The sequence below is a fragment of the Lontra canadensis genome, unplaced genomic scaffold (genome assembly GCF_010015895.1).
Source record: "Lontra canadensis isolate GAN:19392208 unplaced genomic scaffold, GSC_riverotter_1.0 scaffold5, whole genome shotgun sequence".
Classification (NCBI taxonomy): Eukaryota; Metazoa; Chordata; class Mammalia; order Carnivora; family Mustelidae; genus Lontra; species Lontra canadensis.
Window position 1 is genome coordinate 34,051,157 of NW_022630999.1, and position 14,716 is coordinate 34,065,872.

Sequence of the window (14,716 nt, forward strand, 5' to 3'; positions counted from 1 at the left end):
GCATCTGTGAAAGAACAGCTGTCATGATGTCCACGCATTGGCTGTCATGGGGATTAAATGAGATCACGGGAAAACAAGTGTTTATAAACTGTAAGGCAATGCGTAAACCGTGGGTCTTAATATGTAGAGGATGATAATAATCACAGGTATGGTGACGCTTTTGATGGTGGTGGTGATGACGCTCTTGACGGTGATGGTAGTGTTGTGGTAGCAACGGTGATGGTGATAGCGGGTGGTGAATAGTGTTACTGGTGGTGGGGATGGCTATACTAGGGATAAAACTGGTGATGGCAGAGACATTGGAGATAGTGAGAACAGTGGTATTAGAGTAGTAATGGTGGAGCTGATAGGTCATGGTGTTGGTGAAGCATGATGATATTAACAGCAATTGTGATGTTTATAGTAGGGTTAACACTGATGGAGTGGTTGGGGTGATGATGGGGGCACGATGGTGGTGCTATGGTGAAAAGGTGGTATTAGTGCTGATGGTAAGACTAGAGTTGATGTTGGCACTGATGATGGTGGTGAAATAGTGGTGTTAGTGGTAGTGTTGGTGGCAGGATGAAGGTGCTAGGAATGGTGGTGGTGGCACCAGTGGATTTGAAGCTATCTTTCCCTTTCTGCAATCTATCTTCTTTGACTAGTCTACACAGAAGTATTTCTAACCCTGAGAATATTAATTCCCCCGGATACATTTGTCAGCAGTAGGAAAGAGCAAGACACAGCAGTTCATGCCTCTAGATTTATCCATGGTTGGCATTTTCAGAGTCATTTTCATACAGGCTGCCTTTATGAGACTGCATTCCCAGGACAAAGCATAGTGTCATGTCTGCCACATAGTCAGTCTTCAATACATATTTGTGGAATGAAAGAGTAAACTTGCAGGAGAACATAGGCTATACTCTTGAGTGAATTCATCAGATTTAAATGTCCTGCCTCCAAAGGTACGTAGGGTGGTCAGGTAGCTCCCTATCTCATCAGAATGCACCTGCACCCACACCGTGACCAGTGTGGACAGCGCAGCTGCCCTTCTATTCCAAGAGGCTGGGAAGACTTCCTGGGAGCCCGTGGATGTCACCCTGGCCTGACCACCTTCTTCTCTGACTTTGCACTGACTCTGAGCACAAGGAAGAGCAGAAAAAATGGCATCTCCTACTAGCTGCTTCTGGAGTGTTCATGTCTCTCTCCTCAGCTCTGTTTCTGGTGCATCACGAATAAGAGGCATGTCTTGCCCCTGGAGACAATCTTCTTGGCAGCAAGTGCCTCCCCCGAACCTGGGAGGGATTACAGAAGTGGTTTCGAATCCATTGCCTTCACAGCCCACCTTCTACCCTGGACAAGTCAGAGGCGCCTGGAGGGCCTGCCTCTCCATTCATTGTAAAAAAGGAATAATCACATGTCAACATTGTAGGGTTCTTGTGGCTTTCAAGTATGTGGTGTGTAGTAAGGGCTCAATAAATTATAGTAATTTTTTAATATCAGTAGCAGGTATTATTTCTCTCATTGGTGGAAAGATTAACATTAAAATAGTGAATAATGATAGATCAGAAACTTCATATTCTCTTCGATGGAACATGTGTGGTTTGGACACATTTGAATACCCTGGTCTTGGAACTCTAATCCTACAGGGTCTCCTAATACATCACACATTGTTGGGCAGTGGGATGTGGTAACCTGTAAACAATTGCATTCAGGTGATGTTGTGTTGAACAAGAAATAAAACTTGGAGACCAGTCTTAGATTTAAATCTCAGACTTGCTTCTCACGGGCTGTGTGACCCTAGATAAGTTATTACATGAGCCTTGGTTTCTTTGTATGTCCGGTGAGGTTAATAATCCTGAGGACATCTGCTTCTTGGGAAGAATATGGAAAATAAAGTGTAAACAGAGTGAGGGTGGGAATTTGTTTCCCAGGCGGCTCAGGACCGGAGGTAATGGAAAGACCAAAGTGCTTTGGGGATTAGAGCTGCCTATAGCCTTTATCTGTCTCTGGAGTGGATTTATTATTCCTCCAAACCCTGGAACAAAGTCAAGAAGGGGATGCAGGAAGGGAGGAAGAAGGGTCATAAGAGTGTGGAAGAAAATGTAAACATGGAGAGTGAGGGTAGCAGGCCGCCTGCCCGTAGCAAGCCGTCGATAGAGGATTCCCGGTGTTGTCTTTATTATTCTCATGATTGTTCTTGCTGTCAGAACATGTGGAAAGGAATCAGGGTAGGAAGGAGAACTGAAGCAAAGACATGGGGTGAGTGAGAACATGGAGGGGTGGACAGATCTTGAGCTGAATTTGGTCAAGGTGACCAAGCACCAGATACAGTCTGCAAAGAGTGGAAACTGAGACAAGCTGCTCCCTAGCTGTCTCCCGCGACTTCTAATGCCACCCAGTGACTCCAGGTGTCAAACAGGAAGAGCTCTTCAATGATGTGTTTTTTGTTTTTTGTTTTTTGTTTTTGATGGAGGGGAGATGTTGTGGGGGTGGGGAGAGGGAACCCAAAGCAGATTCCTTGCTGAGCACGGAGCCCAGTGTGGGTCTCGATCTCACAACCCTGAGATTGTGACCTCAGCCAGAACCAAGACTCGGCCGCTCTGCCAACTGAGCCACCCAGACGCCCCAAACAGGAAGAGCTCCTTAAAGGGTGTTCGGTGTGTGTGCATTTGTGCAGAAAGAGAAGGCGTGTTGCTGTGTATGGAGTATCAGACACCATGCTGGGCACATCCCCTAAATCATCTTGGAATTGTCACACAATCGTATGAGGTTGCTCCTGTTTTCATATGCATTTTAGAGGTGATGAAACGAAAGCCCAGAGAGGAGAAGTGACTCAAGGTCACCTCGCTGGTAAGTTGGGAACAACATTGAACCAGTCCTATGTGTCCCTCAGTTTCTGTAACACCATCACTCAGAGACTCTATACCCTCTACCTGGTAGTGGGTTCCCCATTTGATATTTGGGGAAGTTGAGGCTCACAAAAGCTGTTTCTGACAATTGCCCAGCCAACTTGGAGCAACGCAGGACTGGTCCCTGTTTTCCTGACTGCCAGGCCCACGATCTCACCCCAGTGGCTCACGTATCGTCAGAACTGACAACACAAGGATCCCCCATTCCTTCTCCTTCTATTCCTTCCTTTGTTGGCCTTCCTCCGGAACAGTGGAGGAACGATGAACCAACTCAAGAGGCAGGGGGAGGCTGTAGGAAACTCAAACCCCAAACCAATTTGGTCTTTCCATGACTTCCATGTGAGTTTCCTGGGAGACGCATCCTCTGCTCCCACTCCACCTTGCCTTAATTTGTCAGTGGGCAGCAGCCGGACCGAAAGACTAGCATACATCATTCCTCTCAACCCAGTTCAGAGGCGCTCCCTGTAATGGTGAGATGCACAGACTTAGAAGACAGGCAGCCCTGGTCTGGAGCTTGGCCCTGCCTGTTTTAGGTTTCGTGAGCTTGGATAAGTCACCGACTTTCTCTGAGCCTCAGGACCTTCCTCTGTAAAAAAGGGATAATAGCTCTCTCCTTGGGCCTCCTTTCTCCTGTGAGGCTGAATTAGAAGTGTGTATTAAACACCCACTCCAGAGCAGGCACTCACTGGAGGGTTGACAGGAGTTTCGGTTGTTAGGGATGGACTCCGCCAGTCTCAGGCTACATAGCCTTGATGTGTATAAGCTCCTTTGCAGCTGCATCTTAGTCCCCAGCACAAGTGTGACAGTTCCCAGCATGAGCGCTCCCTCCTTGTCCATCAACCGTGGCAGATGCTGATCACCCACAGTAGTTCTTTTTCCTTCGGTGCTATAATGGAACCTCAGCATCCTTCTTAACACAGCAGTCCAGGCAGCCACTGGCAATTGATTACAGTTGGCATGGGAGACAGAGGAAATGCATTTGCATCCCCTTTCTGATGAAGGTCATATTTGCTTCTCCCTCTCTACAGTCCAGGCTGTCTGGCTCCAGTCTGCTTTTGTGAGTGTGTGTGTGTGTGTGTGTGTGTGTGTGTGTGTGTGTGTTTGAACTGCTCTTCCAGGCTAAAAGAATGTTCCAGTCATTTGTTGTTGGGTTATCTGTAGGTATCTCTGTGCCTTGCGAACTCTGCCTTCCATGTGATGTCTGTGGCTTAAGATCTGCAAGGAAGATATCTGGGAGGGGGGAGGGTGGGAATCAAGTTAGAATTTGGGAAAGCAACTTCCAGGCGCAGAATTCACCATCAGCCGCCTTTAGGTGTGACTCAGGAGAGGGTGATTGACTAGGAATCTGAAGTCTCAGAAGGTTTAACACGCCATTGGATGATGACTGTGGTCTCAGGGAAGCGGGTCAGGAATAGCAAATTTATTCATTAGAGTAATACCAGCTGTTGTAACAAATAGACCCCAATATTTCCCTGGATTACCACACAGCATTTTACTGATCATGCATAGAACTGATCCACGTGGATGTTCCTGATGGGTAAGGAACACTCTTCTGTGTGGTCATGCAGGGACCCACCCGCTTCCAACTCGTCACTCCACCGGTCCTCGGGCATCCTTTACCTGTAGGTGAAGGGGGGGGCGATGGCACATTGCTTCTTCCTCCCTGTGACCGGCAGCAACAGCCATCACTATGCTCAGATCTCACTGGGGGGAGCTTGATGCGTAACCCCACACAGGTGGAAGGGCGGGCTGTGGGTGCAGAAAATGTCACTTCTGGCCAGCCCTGCGACAACGCCACACACTTGGGGAAGCACAAGGCAGAAGTACCGTAAAGGCCACAGCCAGGCCTGCCCCAGCCAAAATGGGCCCCACGGGAGCGGGGTGGGTCGGGCCTGGGAAAGGAGTCTGAGTCCAGGGCTGTATGGCCATCTTGCATGTGGAGGAGGACAGCTCAGGGGCCAGAGGTCAGCTGGCAGGGTTTACGCTGAACCTGTCCAGGGAAGTCCTGCTCTGACCAGGGACCTGCCCTGTGATTGTTGCGTCGACTTGTCTCCCACTCCGTCAGAGCCGGAGGCATCCAGTGGTCAGGCAGCGTCCTGGACCCTTAAGCATTCCCGGGGACACATTAGCACAAGGCGCCTTCAGGGAAAGACGGTGACGCTCGTGTCCCCTTCGGAAGCCCTTGTTTTGCACAGCAGCCCCATTTCTCTGTGTGGTTTATATTTTGGTCTCATGATCTGGGTTAATGAGAGTGTTCTCCTGACAGATGGGTCCCTTCTGGGTGTGCCAGCAAAATCAGGTTTCCGCACCTCTGAGGTTGGGGGCCAGAGGCTGGGGAAGGCGCCAAGGTAAATGCCGCCTTGTGAGGTCTCTGGGAAGCAGCCAGCAGCCTCCCCTGGGCATCATCGCTCCTGCCTCATCACGAGGCTTCTCTGGCTGGCCCAGGAGCCTGCGGGAGCCTGCGGGAGCCGCGTTCACAGCCCTGGAGGTACGGGTCTGTCTCCAGCGGCATGTGGGGCATTCCAGCAGCTTCTCCCTGATCCGTGGAAGGAAGGAAGCAGGAAGGAGAGGAGGTGAGAAAAAACAATCCTGTGCTCAGCCTTCGCTCCAAAGCATACCTTGTGAGCCTTGTCTGTACCAGATTTGGAACAAAGGAACCCTGGCGCTTTGATGATTGTATCTGCAGCGGTCGGTGAAATGAGTCTGACACTCACCAGTGCCTTAGTAGGAATTATAATTACATCGGAAGACCCGAGGCAACCAAGTAAACTGATTAGCCGCTCGCTCGAGTTGATAGATGTTTTTCCCTCACTCTGGGTCATAAATAGGGCCGTGGGAGATGGCAGCTCACTGGGTGGGCACAGTGCGGGGTGGGGCTGGGTACATCCAGGAAGCCGAACCGCATGGTGCTGGTGGGTTTCCCGGAGAGACGGACTTCCACATGCCCACCTGCTTCTGCACGGGATGACTCCGCTCCCTCAGGCCCGGGGCTGGCTCTGACGGTGGGCAGGGCTCGAATGGGCTGCAGCGGGTATCCTCAGAGCAGTCTGAGGGGGATAAGACTGTTAGGTGATGCTCTGGGAAGCCCTCCCCCAGGAAAGCTGCAGCTTCTGCCAGGCATAATTATTGCATGGATAATTACACGATTCAGAGCCTGCTGGAGAATCCTGGGCTGGTGCCAGAGCAGAGAGGCAGGGTTCCGGAACTGGGGCCGGTTGCTGCTTCTTAGAGCAGAGACGAAAAGAAAGAGGGCAACCATTCAGCTTCCTAAGAACCCTACCTGGCAAGGGCCAGGATCTGGCAAACGTCAAGCCAAGAGAGGTGGGAAGCCGATGAGTTCTCTTTTCCTCTGCTCACCCTCTTTGAGGCGGGGGTCCCCAGGGTTCTAACTTAAGCCCCCCCACCCACCCCCGTGCACTCCCTCCAGGCCTCACCTCCCTGGGAGAGCACATCCCCTCTCACTAGCACCTGCGGGCCAATGAGGCCAAGCTCCCCCGCACCCACGCCGCCCTCCGAGCTTCAGCTGTGCGTCCTCCGATGCATGCTTGGCATCTCCTTCGGACGTAGCTCATCACATCCCCACCCGAGCTCTCCTCCTTTCACCCCCATCTGCCTCTCAGCCGGCTTTGTGCTTTCAGCCAGCAACGCCTCATCCTCTCAGATGAGACCCTTCCCCAGGTAGAAACCCAAATCCTAACCTTCTTCTCCTCCACTGTCCTCATGTCCAGGGAGTCTCGTCATGCCAATTCATTCCTCCTCTCCTCCCCGCCCCACTTGCGCAGTCCAGGGCAGGCTTCCGCGATCATCTCCAGCTTTCTGGCGGGGGCCTCCTCACTGGCCTCCCTGCCTCTACCCTCATCCCCTTGACCTCATCCTCCCACCATGTCCAGGTTCATCTTTTTTAATGTCGATCTGGTTGTGCCTTCCCACACTCAGTGCCTTTCTGTGGTTTCCCATCGCCCTCGGCACCAACTGTACCCCTGCAGGCTCCTCTCAGGCTGGTCGTGCTCCCACACTGCATCGCCCACCCCTCTCATTACAACCAGCCCTATCGGATGTCACTCTGCTCTTCTGGCTCCTCAGACATGGCTCTATCATGCCTGAAAGTACACGTGTGGAGCGAGGGAATGTAAGGGTGAATGTTCCAGGCTCTGGAGCCAGCCTCTCTGCACTGGAACCACACATTACATGCTACCTGTGTGACCTTGGACAAGTGACTCGACCCCTCTGTTCTTCTTTCTTTACATTTATAACATAGCAGTCGTAGTAATAATAGAACCTATCCCATGGCGCTGGCGGGAGGATTCGGTAAAACAATTCATGTAAAGCACTCAGAACATAATTAGTGCACAGTAGCTGTTTTATCAGATGTTTACTGCATGCCCCAAGGTGGATACTCACAAAATGTCAAATCCAGGGGGGAAAAAAAAATTTCCCATTAGTTTACATCTTCATTGTGCAGAAAAAGAAACTGAGTCACCTTGATGGGTGACTGACCCCCAAATCCCAGCCTGGAGCTCTCTGTTCTGCCGCTCCACCCCTCAGTTTGGAGCCAGACAGCTTTCTTGGACGGTCATGTCCTCTGAGTTGTGAGTGAGTTGTGAGGACTTTCCAGGTGTGAGAGGGAGACAAGTCAGTTGAGGAGAGGAGGAAAAATGTGCAACTTGGTTTTATTCAAAGTTATGTAAATAAAGGGAAAGACATAGGATGGCGGGTTCAGTTAGGGGTGGGCTTCCATCCAGGGCCTGGGGAACTCTGCCTAGCACATATAGTCTTGATGAGGCCCTGGGCTCAGTCTGAGGTGCCCCATTTACTGGGCCCCATTGTGTGCCCAGGATCCGGGGGAAGAGCCCATGCCTGGAGGGGCCAGCCTGGGCTTGTGAAGCAGCTAAGGGGAACAGGCCCTTGTCTCTGGGCAGGTCCCTGTCTTTGGTGTCTGAGGAGCTTGTCCCAGAGGGGCTGGGCCTGGACTCTGCCAAGTGCTTGGGTTCTAACCTGGACTCTAGCACTTACCGTTAGGGTGACCTCGCACGTGTGACTTAACTTCCCTGAGCCTCAGTTTGTTCTTCTATAAAATGGGGGCTCATAATTACTCCTGCTTCATAGGGGTTTGTGGGAATAAAGGACATCATCAGTGTAAAAGCCCCTAGATCACACCTGACTCTTAGCAAGGGCTCTGCACACATCTAAACGTGGCAGTAATCAAGCAGGCCACTGTCTGTAGGGCACCCGTCCCTGCACACAATCAGTGCATATTTCCTCCCTGGAATGCACAAGAAGGAAGACCTCTGTGAAAACCCTACATAGATCTTTGCTGATTGGCAGTTTTTCCTCGAGTTAATTAGGAAGCCTTGACCTTTCCCGCCGCGTCAGTCTCTGACTCAGACCGTAGTACTGCAAAGGCAGCAGAATGTGGTGACAGGCCAGCCCCTTTCTCAGACAACCAAGGAGAGGCAGGCTGGGGTGTTCTGAAAGCTGCAGGGCAGGGGAGGGGGCAAAGCCTTCTGACATCCCCGGGGTGCCCTGTTGGGAGTAATTCAAGTAACCGTGTCTCTGCCACGTCGCTCGGCAGGGGCCAATGGTGTTCGTTCAGGGCGTGCTGGCTGTGCCTCCTACCCTCTGTCCCGTGCCCAGAAACCTCATCTCTGCACAGGGCTGTACGTCAGAATCACCAGGGAAACGGGGCTGCTGAGAAAGCCAGAGCCAGCCAGGATGCTCTTCTGGGGTAACACACGCTCTGGGGGTAACACCGCCCCGGAAACATCCATGTGCCGCGCCCTGGCTCCGCCCTGCTGGGTGTCACGCTCAGGGGCTCCCTCTCTATGCCCAGCATCCGCAGGCGCTTTCACCTACGGCTGGGCTCACAACCTGCCTCCTCCACATTCCAGCTTTGTGAACTTGCCATGCTCCGCAACCCTTCCCGGGGACCTAGTTCCCTCATTTGTAAAAGTCAGTCTATATGTTGTGCCTCTAAAATGAGAACCAGGTCTGCAGAGCTTACAGCGGTGCCTGGCGAATTGTACACACTCAAAATCATCGCCTGGTAAAAATCATTGCCTGGTAGCGCAGTTCTACACATGAAGAAAGGGAGGTCTATGAACGCAAATGACTTGCCTGGGGGGAGCTCACCTCCAGGCCCGTGAAATTCCAAATCCCAGGTTTTTCTGCTCTTTCTGGGCTGAGTTGGAGCTGTCATTGGAGAGGTTCATTCTCCGGCATATCAGGTAGGGACTGCACCAGATTATGCCTCTTTTTAATTGGAGATCTGTCCTTCTGGGCCTTAAAAATTTGCTGGAGCTGGAGAGTCACCAGTGAAGCCCAGGTTGTCACATCTGGGAGGGGAAGACTGAGGCATCGTCAGCCCAGGGTTTGGGACATCACTGCCCAGCCCTGCCCCTTCATCTGACGAGCCATTTGCTGTCCTCTGGGACTTGGCACAGGCATCACACCTCCTAGAAAGCCATCCCTTGCCTCTCCTCCATCCCTAGACTGACTTGGGTGAGCCTTCTCTCTGCTACAGGAGCCCAGCATGGAGCTCCAAGACAAGAAGTTTAAGGTCAGAGAGCAAGGCTACCGTTTACAGGGCGTGACATATGGCAGGAGTTAAATAAAGCTGTATATTGACTTAATTATTTGCCAGGATTCTGCCTCATTCCAAAAAAAAAAAAGAAAAGATAAAGAAAAAAGACTTGAGACACCTGAATGAATGAATGAATGAATGAACATTTGCAGAGCTGAATTACACTGAGGTAGGGTGCTGACACAGGAGAAACTATGTGGGCATGGCATCAGGAATACCGGGGTGAGAATTCCGACCCTGACACTGTGGCTTCTGTAGAACTTCAGAGAAGTCCTTTTATCTCCTGCAGCCTAAGTTAGCTCATTCATTAAATGGGGCCCTGAATGTTGTAAGGACCCACGTGCTGAGGTCAGCAGCTCAAAGCTGTGACGGAACCAAGCAAAGGAGTTTGACATTGGCCGTTTAAAATATTCACGAATGATTGGAATTCTGTGTGGTCGGTAGTCACTGATTATTTTGCAAAGGTACAAACTTGAATGGTGCTCTTTGGAGGCCTGGAGGTGTGGGGGGATAGTCCTTGAGCTGAAGTTTGCTCATGCACACACCTGCCCCAGCACAGACATCTCAAAACAGTTGCCTTTTCCTCTGCCTGTCCTTGGGTCCTTGGTAAGAGCAGAAGGACTAAAACAAATAACAAAACCTTTGTTTTGAGAGTCATGATGTAATCTAATGTTACATAGCATTTATTTGGGGCCAGAGTTCATTTCAACAGTTTCAAAAACAATATCGTCCTGTATTTATAGAAACACGGAAGTTCTAAAGGGGTCTTCTCCTTTTCAGGAAAGGTCTCCTTTATCGCATGTTATGGGGGAGATGGCAGGCCTCAGTGGTTTCTGTGAGCTGGAGGATTTGGGAAGGCCCCCGGAGCTTTCCTTGGAGTGTTGAGGATTGACTACACTAGGAAGTGGGGATGATTTCTCCCCTCGGGGCCTGCCCTGGAGGAAGCTTGCCTCTCAGCAGCGAGTCCCCCCCAAGCTGCTCTGGCCCAGCACCCCAGCTGCTCTGCAGCCAGAGCCCACCACGGACGCCCTGGCCCCTACCCTACCCATCACCGCCACTCTCCTGGACCCCATCAGCAGGCCCCTTTTACAGGATCGAGCTGCTGGTGAATGGTCTCTGGGTATCTGGAGAGTCCCCCGAGGTTCTTAGGTACTCTCAACACCGTGAGGACTAGTGCAAAGAACGACAGGCCAGACTTCATTTTGCTGTGATATTTGCCAGCAGGGAGGCCTTCCTTACCTATAGGATGGGCCACCATGCATGGCTCCCATGAGGAGTACTCATGACATGCTGTGTCTAGGGCCTGGCGCACAGCAGGAGCTCCAAAAGTCATAGAGGGTCCTCTTAAGGTGTCTGGAAGATGATTGGAAACAAATGTCATAGGATGCGATGTTGCTGATAGGGGGCAAGTCCCAGGCCTATCTGGAACTGTGAGAGCTTTGTGGGATGTCGGAGTAAAGAAGGCCCATTACCTCCCCCTGCACATTCTCTGTTTTAGGCATGACCCATTCTGGGACCTCGAGATGTCACAGGATCACAGACACCCAGTCAAAGAAATCCAAGGGTCTGGAAAGACTTCAGGCCATTTCTCATTTAGGAAGGAGGAGACTTCTCTCAGGGATTTGATCCTGTCTCTAAATGCAAGTGGGAATGTCATTCCAGATGGGGTCATGCCCTGAATTTGAGACTGGAGCCCAGTGGGTTCCATTCAACTGTTCAACAGAGCCGACAGTCTTATTAAGTAGGATATGGTCATTAGCCCCAAAGATGGGCTTGTGAACCCTTTGTGGGATGAAGGGTGAATGGGCATTCCATCTGCATTAGCCAGGACATTTTTTCAGTTTTAAATAACAGAAAGCCAACTCTTACCATTTAAGGGGAAAGGGGGATTTATTGGTTCATGTACTAGGAAAGCCAGGATAGGGTTAACTTTTGTCACAACTGCATCCAGGTGCTCAAAGAAAATGTCAACAAGAAACTGTTCATTTCCATTTCTCTCAGGTCTGTGCTTCTCTTGTTTGGCTTTGTTCTCAGGAGAGCTCTAACCTTGGGGTGCCAAGAGTAGCCACCAGCAGCCCCAGATCTATACCCTGCCAGGCCCGCAAGCTCAATGGGAAAGACTTCTTTTCAGGGTCCCAGGAAAAGTCCCAGGCTAGCTCTCATTGGCCTCAATTGGCAACGTGCTGTACTCTGATTAGCCAGCATCTGGGACAAGGACAGTTCTGCCTCAACAACTAATTGGACTGTGTTTGAAGGACAGTGGGAAAACCAGGAGCTCTTCCTGGAAGGGGAATGGCTACTGGGCCAGCAGAAACAACAGACGTCCCCCCCCTTGTTAAAGGATGCAAGGTTTCAGAAAAGACTAATCTCACGAGGAGACCCTGTTCACCCTTCTCTCTATCGTTCTTGCTTATGTTTGCTGGGCACCAGCTTTTTGTTGGGTGCTGTGCTAGCTGTTGAACACACCTCTGGTGAGGGACCTCTAAGATCAGTTCTATTACCACTATTCCCATTCGGTAGACGATAAACCATAATAGACTTACAGTGTAGAGGAACAGAGTTGCCTGGGGTCAGAGCTTACAAATGGCAGAGCTGAGATTTGAACCTACATTAAACAGTCTGACTTCAGAGTATAGACTCTTAGTCATATACTCTTCCCCCGAAAGGTGCCTCACGATCTCACCCTCCCGTGCCTTTGTTCTTGTTGGTCTGTAGACTTCGTGTGGTCTTCTTTCCACTCCTTGCTCACTTGCCAAAGTTGTCCTTGAACGCTCTCCCATCTCAATGGTTTCTTCCAGGATTAATGACGGGAGAGGCCCTTTTCTGCAGCACCACAGGCGCAGAATTCTATGGGGATGTTCGCGTCTCCCAGATGGCCAGCACCTGGAGGGCAGGGACTGGCTCTCTTACCTGTCACTGCAGCACCTCATGCAGCACCTGGCACATAGCAGGTGCTCATTGCCCCTCAAAGGTGTGATTGTTCGGGTGGCAACACAAATACAACCGAAGTACAGCAGTTTGCTGGGACTCTGGGATGGGACTGGTATGCTGGTGATGACATCAGAGCTACTGAGTATCATGTTAATGGTACCCGCTGTGTTGGGTACTGTATCACGGGCTTTGCAAATGCTCCTTTTAATCTTCTCAGTGATGCTATTACTCTTGTCATCTTGGAGATGAGGAAACTTGAACTCAAGGAGGTGAGATGCTTTGCCCAAAGGTTAGCATATCATGTAGCTGGGTTTCAAGGACAAGGATGGGGCTGTTGGACTCCCAGCCTCACATACCCAGGGAGCTACCCACACGACTGGCCCTGTGGCTGGGAAGTTTGTGGCTTTCCAAAATCTGTTGAATGTTTTTTTCTATGTTTGGAGAATTCCCAGCATACGGCCCAAACTCCCCCTCCCTAAGAAGGGAGCTTACACTACTCAGCCTTCCTACCCTCTTCACATCTAGGGCTAAGAGAGCAATGGACCCAGGTGAGGCTGTGTTTGGAAGGTGTCTACCTGAGGAAATGGGTCAAGCATGGAATCCATTTTTGGTGAAGGTGGCAGCAGAGGCCAACAGCTCTTTGGAAGTTCTGGGGTCTCCTTCTGTTGTGTCCGTGGTGTCTATGTTGAGCAGTGGGTTCTTTTCCAGAAAGGTCTCCATGATAGGGTTTGAATCTTGCTCTAGCTAGGATGCCCTCCAAACCTAACACCTTGGACCTCTTGGAGAGTCTCTGAATTACTAAATATTTTTTAATAAATTCCTTCTCTTGGATAAACCAGCTGGAGGAGATACTGTAGTTTGCAACCAAGAGCCCTGACTGATAGACCCATCCCTCATACAATGTAGCCTATGGGTTCTAGGCATGGTGCTAGAAGGCAGCATGAGCTCTGGACTGTCCGTAGAACAGGGTGAGTGTGTGCCTGCAAACAGACCCGTAGGAAGTAGAGGGGGGAATTGTTACAACAGGCAGTCTTTGGAAGCCTTTGCCTTCTACATCAGCACTTTCAAACTTTTGTGCACACAGATCACCTTGGGATGATGTTAACATGAAAATTCTGATTCAAGAGGTCTGGACTGGGACCTGGGATCCTACACATCCAGCATTCTCCCCTCCCAGGTTTTGCTGATGCCGGGAATTTGAGGACCACCAGTGAGGTCGTGAGGTACCTGTGGCCCTTAGGCCTCAGGCAAAACACTGCATGTCACATAAATGCTGACTACAGTATCAGGAAATAATGAGCCCCAATCCTTCCCTGGCAGGCAAGTCCACTGCTGACAATTATTCCAGTCTTTGGTAATATCAGACCTAAGGTACTTGGAGCCTCAAATCTCATAATTAGCATGCTTTGTTATGTCACTCCTGCTCCTAATGAGGACATTTCAGTAATTTGCTGAATAACAGGATTGGTTGAATAACAGGATTGGTTCCTTTGCCCCACAGGGCAGGATGATAGGAGGGTGGTGTGCTCTTTGTACCTCTGACTCAGCCCGGAGAGGGCTCAGTGTGCCAACAGTGTATAAGGCACCGCAGGAGCCCCAGTCCCCCACCCGTGAAGCAGCCACCAGCTTGGCCTCAGAAATCTTCACTGAAATCTTCACCATTTATGAACATCCAAGTCCTAACCCTATCTCTTTCCAAACTAAACCCATACTATATCCCAGTGTTACCTGTCCCCAGGCCACATTTAATTCCCTAAAGAGGACTGCCTTCTCTCTCTGCCAAGCCTTTTCATAGGCAGTTCCCAAGCCCGGAATACCCTCATCATCACTATCAACCTTATCCCTCTGGCCAACTCCTCCGTGATCTTCAAAACCCAGTTCCTGAGTCACGTCCTCCAGGAAACCTGCCAAGATCCTCCTCCTTCTTTTTTTTTTTTTTAAGTTGTTTTTTTTTTTTAAGTCCTTAAACTGACTTAAGTCCTAGAGATCAGTACTTCATTTTAAGACTTTTCTTGGTTTGCAGTCTGCAGCAATCTCAGACCACAGACGGGCCTGCAAGAACTGTTGTGTTCTTTATTGTTCAGGAACCAAACTTAATTTCAACTTCAAGCTCCCATTCTGCCAAGTGAAAGAAACAAAATCTTAGTCAACTTGGGTTTCCCACCCCCTTCTCTGGAGTTGCATTTCCATTTCTGACAGTTTCCACTTCACGCAGGGGTGCCAAAGGAAGGAATAGTGTTGACGGCATTGGGTTCTCAGTCTTTTTTCTGTGTTGGCCTCTACCCAGATGATCTTGACTCATCTTGCCTTAGAT

At 50.4% G+C, this 14,716-nt stretch overlaps 1 protein-coding gene across 4 annotated transcripts in view; it reads left to right on the forward strand.

The window, feature by feature from the left end:
- Positions 1-14,716, forward strand: part of KCNIP1 (potassium voltage-gated channel interacting protein 1) — a 334,288-nt gene that overhangs the window by 137,819 nt on the left and 181,753 nt on the right. The gene's annotated exons all lie outside the window — the stretch shown is intronic.